Here is an 11,026-nt window from a genome sequence, read left to right on the forward strand (position 1 = left end):
ATGTTTCATCAGGTACTGATTCTTGTGTTGTTTTCCTTCCCTGTGTTAAGTGAAGCCTTGTCTGATGATGACAGATTGGAACAGCGCTTAACTGTTCTTGAAACAGCATTTCAATCAGACATTCAAACTCGCGAAAAAGAGAATTCTTTATTGAAATCTGAACTAGAATCTTTAAAATCGGAAGTCAATTTCCTTAAATATAGATATCAAGGTAATGGAAATGTTTCTTTGGCCGACGAGACAGCATCAGATGATGTCAGCCGACAAAAGGTTGCATCACGTGACACTAGGAAAAGTCACAAGACAAACAAAGCGTCGACATCATGTAAGTCTATTCCTAAAGATGAGTCTGAGTGAAACTGCATTTCTTTGTGCGATATGAACTGACATCATTTACTTGAACTGACTAAGATTTACAAGACGTTTATATTACTTAAAACACCTAGTCTGATTTTAATTAACCTGTTCATTGCTCTCTATGCATCTCTTTAATTTGAGCACTTTTCGCTCCAGTTTCAATATTTTTGAGTTTTGAATTATGATTTTGATGAAATGTCGCATTTTGTTCAAATTTATGTCATCATTTTTAAAGCTATATGACGTAATTATATATTTTGTTTTCCTGTGTTGATAGATGCCCACTCCGAGGTAGCATTCCAGGCTATGTTGGAACACAATATCGGTTCCCTTGGAGACGACGAAACCATCAAATTCACAAAAGCTGACCTGAATTTGGGTAACGATTACAACGTTAACACCGGGATGTTTACATGTTCCGTTCCGGGCCTGTATGTGTTCCATACAAATATTGTAAATTATGATGGTAAATCTGTAGAACTGCACTTTTTAAAAAAATGGCCACATGTTTGGACGTGTGTATCTTGGAGATGAAGACAGCTTTCGAAGTGACAGCGCCTCGTTCTCGGTTCTGGTACAATTAGAAGTATCCGATAGAGTGTGGATATCATCCAACACTAACCACGACTCCGGGGAAGTTCTTAGACCTGGTTATTGTTTTTTCACTGGCTACCTATTGTTTCCTGATTCTGTTTGAATTTCATCATTTACAATGTAACAATGAACAATTAAAAGGGCGTACCAAGAATCCGGGAGAGTTGATTTTTCATTGTGTCTTTTTTTATAAATTCTTTATCAGTTGTGTCTGTAACACAATCATAGCAAGAGTAAGACCTTGCTAATATCTGATTATACAACAAACCAATAACACAGCAGGGATATGTCAGATACATTGTTAAGTAGTGAAGTAAACATGTCTCTAGCCTTCCATCAAGGTGACATGGGTTCGAATCCCGGATCGGAAATGAAACTGTGTGAGTCAGGTGCCCAGTTTGAATTTTCTTCTTGTACTGCGTCTCCTAAAATAGCATTAATGACACAAGGATTACAGTGTAGAAACTGCTGTATCAATTTTAAAGTTCAGATTTACGTCAATATACCTTCATCATTAATTGCAATTATATATCTAAAAGTTATTTATGTAATGTACAGTTCTTCTGAAGACATTTTATCAGTATATATTCACTTCTTGAACAATTTAACGCAATAATGAATTCATTTCGTTCATCCATGATAATTACTCTTTAAGCAGTATATAGAGAGTGGAATAGTATCAGAGGACTGCTAAACGTAAGCGCTAAATACGTACCTAGTCATCTTTATTCGTCATGAGTGTGAACGTTATCTATTTCAACAATCATATCTAACTAGTGATTGGTAAATATGTGCTAGACGCACTCTGACAATTAAAACGAGTTTACGGTAAACGTATGTATGATATTCTGATTCTGTGCATGATTTCTGCGGATTTGTGCCATTTTAAAAAATAAATCAATCCCCTTGTTTTGTCTTAACTGATAAACGGCTTAATGTGTTAACATTGATGTATAAGTTTACAAATGGTCAACCATTGTGACAATATACATTTACAAAGCCTTATCTTTCTCTGTACAATACATTATCTTACTGGTCTACTGGTCAGATATACTAACACATAAACTTGTTTGTGATGGACATACAAAAAAAAGGCAATAGCGAGAGTAACATGAGGACGGATGTCAAAAGAGAGACAAGACGTCGAAATAAACACAAAGAGAGACAGGACGTCGAAACAAACACAAAGTGAGACAAGACGTCTAAACAAATACAAAGAGAGATTTGACGTCGAAACAAACACAGAAAGAAAGAGACGACAGGAAAAGATAAAGACTCCAAAAGTTGTATTTAGATATATTCGGTGTCCACTTGGAGGAAGACTTAAACAAAAGGCAATGATTCAGTAAAGGTCATCCTCTAGTCGTGTCCTCCAATCCTTCAGTGAAATACAGCATACTATATTTTTGTCCCTTTCACCTAATATATGATTCTAACCTACAGTGGCACACAATAGTTTCCTATTACGACCTATGGAGCGGTACAGTAAGAACATTAATGTTTCCTGTACGGTTAGTTCATATTCAGATTTGCTACAAGGTCAATGTTTATGTATATCAAAACAGCTCCACCTGTATTGTTTGTTATCGACAAAGTGTGACTGGGAAAAATGAAGTATCTAGTTTCTGTTACAATGATAAATAACATCTTCTGTATGGTTTAATTTTAGCAAATATATTTCTAATGTGTAAATGCTATCAAAAGGTGAAAGGAATATTACTTATTAAACGACATACCCTCATAGTGACCTCATATTTTAGTAAACTGATGACAAAGCGTCTTTACCAACGTCTTAAATTGCCGGTGAAATTAAAACGAAACATCAATCAGCCTGCCTTCATGACCAAGCACTCGGCTGTTAATCAACTATAGTCCATGTATCATAAAAGAGTAAGTGTGTTAAACGATAATAAAGAATTAAGATTTATGTACAGTGAATTATATCATGAATTCTGGCGTGATGGGAAATCTATCAATTTGAATCTTTTGTACCAGTAAATTGTTCTTACATGGTTGCAAATCTATCTCTACGACAGAAAACGAAGAAAAGTAAATGAAATATCGACCAAATATTTTAATTTGTATATGTAGGATACCCCAGGATTCAGTTCTATGTCAGTTTTATGTCATTTTGGTGTCTGAAAAGTTGTACAATGTTATATGCAGACTATATCTCTCTATACTGATTCGCTGAAAACCCTGTTCATATTACCTATATAGTGATATTAATCACACATAAAATGTGCTAAATTATGGGATATACGTTTCAATCTACGCAAAACAACACCAGTTACCGATTCAAGAGTAGAAAATCTGGATCATCCACATACGTTGTCCAATCCTGTGGCTCTCACAGGCACCTTTAATCTTTAAATAACGATAACAGACAGAATCAACATATAGATAATAACATCAAAGAATGGGTATATTTAGATTTTTGAAAAAAAAATCACATTTAAGTTAAAATCTGGAATACACTGATGTTTTAAAATATATCATCTTTCTCTATCAGTAATGAAACCTAGCTAATTCTCTTAAGACTGACCTACATTAAGATCATACCTCTGGAAAAAAAATAATAATAAATAAAAGTCCTTTCCTGTTTTTCTTTCTCTGCCAGTCTCCTCTGTTTTTCTTCTTTTCCTGTTTCTCTTAATAAAGTAATATATGTGTATTTTTAATCAATGTTGCAAGCTAGTGTACATGTGAGCTGTGTGATGTCTGAGTGAATATGATATGCTATGAATGTAATCAATACCATATATTGCTGAAAATTCTGAATAAAAAAAAAAAAAAAAAAAGATCATACCTCTGAAAACAGTTCATGCATTTTTAAGTACACCAACAACTCAACATTTTTGCTGGTGTGGCACGCGTATAAATTGTAGACATAATCTATTGTAGTCACTGGTACAATCTAAATTTAAGTCTTTAGGCTGCCATGTTTACACCACTTTCATCATTAAAACACTTTTTCTTGTAGCAGAATATAAGGTTTAATAATGTATAAGGAATTATTAGTTTGATATTAACCTAAATCTGTATGACTTTTTTTTTACTGATAAAAAATAATTAAATATCGCCTTGCTATAATCTGATGTTCAATTACATTACTATATTTTTTTTTTACATGTCCAGTATTCATCAATCATTAAAGTACAATTTTCAATGTATTTCTATTACGTCATACCCCTCCCCCATAGAAAAAAAGTACACAATATTTTGTTACAAAGTAAGTTGAGTATTATGTTATTTTGCAATGTATTTATGTTTTGTAATATATTGTGGAAAGGGCGATCAAAATGTGTAATAACTTGAGCCTAATCCTTTTGTAAATGATTTGCAATAAGCTACTTTGTTATGAGGATGAATTATGGAAACATTGTAATGTGTTCAACATAAGCATTATCCACAAACTTCGCATAAACTACTGATAAAGTACAGGGATATACAGCCAGATGTTCCGGAAGAGTAAGTGTTTTCTGCTTCATGGACGTCATCCGCCATGTAAATCTTGAATAAGACAATTTAGTAATTCCACGTGAACAAATGCTAATAAGGCACAAACTGGAACCAACAAACAAACTTACGAGCATCAAACACTTCCAGCTTAATATCACATTCTCCAAATTAGGAAACAACTCTGTGCTTGTAGACCTGGAAATACCCTAAACTTTGTGATAACGATGTTCTGCAGACATGCTTATTTGGTGTCTGATTTCTCTTCCCTTGCATTGGGAGAGAACCAGCTTTATTAACATGGATATTCCGGCCCGAACCCTTATATATGGATGTATTGCCATTGTACTACGTTTATCTCCTTAAACATTACATAAATTAAACACGTTACTGGTTTATTTCATATCTACCTAATATAGTCTTAATTAGTGAACTTAAGCGAAGATGTAAATGTCTAATATATCCAATATGGTATAATTTACTTACAAGTTTACATGCACTATAATCTGTGACATATGTATGTATGTTTATGTAACATGACAGCTAAATGTCTATTCTTTTCAAAGTTTGTAGTAATCAAATATCAAATATCTCATACTTATATCAAGCCGATTGATCAATTCCCGACAGACAAGTGTAGGAATTGTTATGTAGGTAGGTATGCATATCATTTAACACATTAATATTGACATGCTTGTAACACTTTGGCTTGTATCTGTCTTACTTTTTAATTAAAAACATCTTGTCATAGACACAGGCGTTTTAATGTATTGCCTTGGGCGTTAAACATGATGAATTGACAACCTGTCACAGGGCGTTGTACAGTTCAATTCAAATGAACACTCACCTGTTAATGGTTCATATTTCCTTGAACTACAATAGCGTTTATGCTAGTGTTAATTATCCAGTGAAGAACAAAATCCAGCCTGGTGATATACTTTTCCTATTTATAGTGTTATGAATACCTTTTATCTGATTGATTACTCCTAACATCCAAAGATGGACAACCTTGTCTAAGTATAACTTCTACCATAACATAGTTTATCATAGTCAGAATGGTATATCATGGAAGACTGATTTTAGAATATCTTACTGCGAGATCATGAAACAGACTTCAGTCTATTTTTGGTCTTTACTTTTTCTGACTTAATTCTGACAACCGACGTAGATTAGGAATAACTAAAAAAAAAACACACAAATTAAAAGCTTAATTCTAATTTCAGTCATAGACTAAAGTCTATATCATGATCCCGGGGCCTGACGTAAAACGATATAGTGAGATAATTATGCATTGCCTTCTGTGTCTTCGAGATAACAAGTGATTGACAGAGCTGGTGGGCTGAAAGTTATCCAGGTGTCCCGTAACGTCCACGTCACGCTTTATTTCATTCGAATAGTGACACGTTTCAAAATATACACATGTACATAACTTTGTTCTAAACTTAAAAGAAATATATGGGTCTGTTGCAACTCCCCATTTTGGTTTTCTTTCGATCGCTTTGGATTTTCAACAGTCACCTCCTAGGTTTTGAAATTCATGCCCTTTGCATCACTGACGAGTGATTACCTATGGGAAAGTACAAGGAGAATAAGATGAGGTGTTACGGAATAGTAAGTGTCTTCTGCTTCATCGACGACACCCGTCATTTAAATCCTTGTCAATTCAAGTAAGAAAAATCAAATAGAATATTTTTTTGAAAACATGATTTTTCTCCTTAGGCAGGTGCAATATTTGTTTTGATAATAAAATGTATTGCTGTTTTGATTGTTTATGTAACCAACATTTCACTCAAGTATCTGTTGACGTATGCTTATATAAGCAGATTTTGTGATTTATCAGAAAGATCTATCCTTCTTTTTAAGTTTTCTATTATGAATTGTATTTTCGTTTGAAAATGTTTCATATCAGAGTGTCAGTGTCTAGGGTAGTATTGATATACCAGGGTATGTAAAGTAAAGCGTAACGAGACTGAATGAGATATGAATCTCTTAATAGAAGTTTATGTCTTATCGTTCCCCTTTTTTAATATTGAACACCTACGCCTTTAAAATGGTTTTTGTCAAAATTAGAATGTTGATATAAATTCGTTATGGCATCACACAGGAATGAAATGAACTTAAAATAATTCTTTATGTTGTTGGCAATATGTCACAAATCACAGAATCAAACATTGAAGGTTAAAAATACTCAAATTCGTTTATGTTTCATTTGATAAAGGAGAATTATAAGAAAACAGCAACATATTTAGAAATGACATTTGGTGTTAAATAAACAAAAACAAACCCAAAAAATATGAAAATGCAGAAAAATACCAATTGCTTAACTTACTAAACAGAAAGACCTCGTAAAGAAGAACTAGAGAAAGGATAGAGCATGAAATTAATGAAAACATATCACAACAAGAGGGAATAATGAAAATGGAAATAGACTTAATGATAATAAATAAAAAGAGACCAGTCCAGACCAGCAAAACAAACGAAAAGTCTGTAAGGTAAATGTTTTCTACTCTACCGGACAATATCAACATGAATGAATCAATGTAAACATTATTTGTGTGTATATGAAACGATATAGAGAATTTAATAACAAAGAAAACTTTCAAGAAAATGAATGATAAAAGAAAAACCAAATAAAATTCATGTATTTATTTATATAGTATAATTTTCCAAAAAATAATAATATCATTGGATATGTATGATAAATACACTCAAAGGGACGTCACATATCAATTAGTATCAACTATTTACAGAGCAGATGTTTACATATTTACAACGAAAAAAATATCATCTCTGACGTGTTTGGCTAACAAAATCAAGTATCATTTGTGTGCAGCCGTGTCTCAGCGAAAATACTCTCTAACGGATGGAATAAGAAAAACAAATGCTGACCCTCAAAGCTAATATATTCATGTTTAATAAGTCTGAGGGTATGCTACGGTAACAAAACTAATGGAAAAACAGGCTCAAAGCGTTCGTGATGAATTGACGAAAAACAATTTTGTGTGCAGAAAAATCGAACGATGATATCGTCGATATACAAGTCAAAGGAGGAACAATGCCACAGGTCAAATGTGTTCCGAATGTTCATGATACTCCAGTACTGCGATAGGTCACCAGTGCATCGAGTGGTATCCCCCATACTATATAAGGTAAGGTCACAAGTGTTCTGAATGGTATCCTTGATACTTTATTAGGAAAGGTCACCCGTGTTCCGAATGGTATCCCTGATACTTTACTAGGTAAGGTCACAAGTGTTCTGAATGGTATCCCTGATATTTTATTAGGAAAGGTCACCAGTGTTCCGAATGGTATCCCCGATAAGTGTCCCATTGTTTGTTGACCTTCGTTGGTGGTCCCAAACTGGTTTGTACCTATTGGTACTATTATTAGGACAGGTCACCAGTGTTCCGAATTGTATCCCTGATACTTTACTAGAAAAGGTCACCAGTGTTCCGAATGGTATCCCTGATACTTTATTGGGAAAGGTCACCAGTGTATAGAATGGTATCCCCGATACATATGATTGTACGTTAAAACTGTACAACACAGAATATTGTTAAATCTAATAATATCCCCAAAGTTTACTGCAACAATGTCAACAAACATTGCAGGTTAACTGTCTGTTCTCATTCTATGCATATACTCCATAAATGATTATGTAAACTGATTAAAAATCACTGTGCGTTTGTTTGTGTTGAATGGAATAGAAACAAATAGCTTTATATATCAAATGAAATTAGAATAAAACCTGGGACACAATTTAATGACACTGTTTTGAAACAGAAAGCATTTTAATAAGCATTCCTACAATCTTAAGCTAGCTGCCTTACGCCTGTATAATTCTAGAATTTCATCAGGATCGAGACCAGCATTTAACAATCTTTTTATTTTTGCCATCAGTTTGGCTTTAGATAGAGCTGCTTTTTCTGACTGACTAATAAATTCTCCGTTTGAGCCTGCAACGTTGGAGCTGACTGCACCGTTGGAGCTGACTGCACCAGTTTGAACCTGTGCATCTTTTGCTGACTGCAACGCTTGTTGAGGCGTGGATGCAATTTCAGCTGTTCTATGTCCACCATCAATCATCTGAGCACTTTGTGTGTTAAGGACCTGTTGACCATTTATGACCTGTTCATTATTTTGCTGTTGATTGACATGTTCTCCTATCATCTGTTGGTTGTTCATACTCCAATGGCTGCTTTGTTGTTGAGCATCTACTGGTTGATTTGTGTGTGCTTGAGTGTCGACTGTTTGTAGATTATTAAATAATTCTGTATTTACCGGTTGATTGCTGTGTGTCTGGGTGCTGGCTGTTTGTATATTATTCATTAAATCAGTTTGAACTGGTTGATTGTTTATCAATGTACTGCCTGCTTCCAGGTTATTAAGATGTAGAGAATTCCCCAACTGTTGATCGCTTACTACTGGATTGTTTGTATTTTGATGACTTTCCAAAGAATGTGTGTTTATCTGTTGATTTGTATTTGATGACGCCATGGTATTCTCTAACGGTATGTTACTACCCACTTCATTTGGCTGTGCAAATTGAACAGATTGCCCTGTATTGCTGTTTGTAAACTGATCTTGAACGTTCATTGTGTGTAATTCATGGCCAGTCACTGCTTCGTTCATATGTGCATTGAGGTTTTGTTGACTCTGCGATACATGTTCACCAAATGTTTGTACGTGTCCTATTGTTTGTTGACCTTCGTTGGTGGTCCCAAACTGGTTTGTACCTACTGGTTCCATCATTATATTACCAGATTGTGGTTGCTGATTAGATATGGTAGCACCGTTAACCTGTGCGTTGGATACCGCTTGTTCCGGTGAATGTGGGTATCCCTGACTTTCTACGTAGGCAGCCGACACAACAGCTACTGCCTGACCTAATCCTGAGTTTGACGATTCCATCATCTGCGGGTGGTGAACGTTATTAGTTTGCTCGGTCATTGGTATTGAGTGACCCGTACTCTGAAAATGTACTGCAGATGAAGTATGGCCAGGTGACATAGGTTCGTGACTGATTGCTGGTTCATTGTGCAACTGGGATGGATAATTAGCGTTCGGAGAAGAAAAAGTGGAAATCTGCTCTGATGTCGAAAAAATGTTACCAGTGTTAGACGTACCTACTTCGTTCACTGGTCCTACAATATTATGTGTATCAGTCATTTGCCCTCCACTGGAAGCAGTAATGGCTTCACTGCTTTTGTGTTGAGTTGTGCTAAACATCTTGTCAAATATGGCTTGAGCTGGATCAGGATTATTGGGAGATATTCCAGTGCTGGCCACTTGTGATGTCACAGGTTCAGCATTAGTAACTGGCGATGGATTAATATTAAATGTTTGTTGAGCAGAAGATGACCACTGGGAGTTCATATCAACCCATTGACTGGGCACAGAAGATTGTTGGTTTTGGGTATATGTGACTGCTTTGTTGGCAATCACAGGCTGTAGTTCACCCGAAGATCTTATTTGTGATATAGTTTCGTGAGTGCTTGGCCTCATGTTCTGGTTATTTGTTGTAAAGCTATTGCTTTGTGTATTTGATTGGGCTGGTAATGCCGGTTGCAACACGTCTAAAAATTGCTGTACTAATCCGTTCGAACCAGTATTTAAAGCATTTGCTTGATTGACAGGTGGCATGTTGACGCTTGGCTGGTTGAAAATTGCTTGGTTGATATTTGCTTGATTGACCCCTGTTTGGCTAACACTTGGTTGGTTTATATGTATCGGATGAAGAAGTCCGTTACCTGTAGTAGCTGCCATACCACTGTTCGGTTCTGTCTTTGCCCCCATAGGTGCATGATAGGCAATTTGTACTTGGTTAGAACTTTTAGTATTTGCATTACTTGCGGATATGCCCTGTTGGAGTACAGGTAAGTTCTGCGTTTTTACTTTGCCTGTTGTTACTGGGAGAGAGGTAACATCTGGATTAAGGTACACAGGACTAAGTACAGGTGATAAAGTTGTTTGGGCGTTTGAGGTTACTGACGCTGCTGCAGAATTAGATTGAACGATTTCCTCATTCAACCCCGTTCGTTTCCCTGCGTGATGGTTGTTTGAGGGAATCACACCTTGGTTCGCTGTTCTAGATTGTAATATTTCAGGAGGCGTTGAGTGCATGGCCCCTACTGATTGTCCTGACTGTCCGAGTGCTATGTTCTGAATCATGGATAAATGGGCGTCCATTGTTGTCTGACCCAGACTCTGTGGCTGTTGATGGAACCCCTGTTCCGGTTTGCCACTTTTCACTTCAAAAGCTGTGTGAACATGCGGAAATGAATTGACGTGTCCAGTATGTACTTCAGACGTTGCAGTCTGTATATTATTTCCCATGTTTTGAGAGTTTACACTTAGTTCAGTGTTTATAGGTTGAGTCACGGCAGGTTCCGCCACAAATTCAAGTAAACTCGGAGAAGCCAGTGGACGAGGGGGTTGAAGATTGACAGCAGGTTTAGTAGGCTTTACATTACCTTTCTTTCCTTTAGTCTGATCAGGTGGGAGAGTATTTGCAAAATCGAAAGTACTGGAGGATTGCTGATTTTGGTTCGGAGAATTCTGTGTTGGTTGGAAGTCGATTGATGGTTGTGTGGCAGGGATAGCAGACGGTGCACTG

The 11,026-nt window shown here is 35.8% G+C and overlaps 1 pseudogene; it reads left to right on the forward strand.

The window, feature by feature from the left end:
- Positions 1–1,054, forward strand: LOC132556218 (complement C1q-like protein 3; annotated as a pseudogene).
- Positions 1,055–11,026: the final 9,972 nt, after the last annotated feature.

The sequence above is a fragment of the Ylistrum balloti genome, unplaced genomic scaffold, assembly GCF_031769215.1.
Source record: "Ylistrum balloti isolate Yb309-2 unplaced genomic scaffold, AGI_CSIRO_Ybal_v1 Utg369648, whole genome shotgun sequence".
In the NCBI taxonomy this organism is placed as follows: domain Eukaryota; kingdom Metazoa; phylum Mollusca; class Bivalvia; order Pectinida; family Pectinidae; genus Ylistrum; species Ylistrum balloti.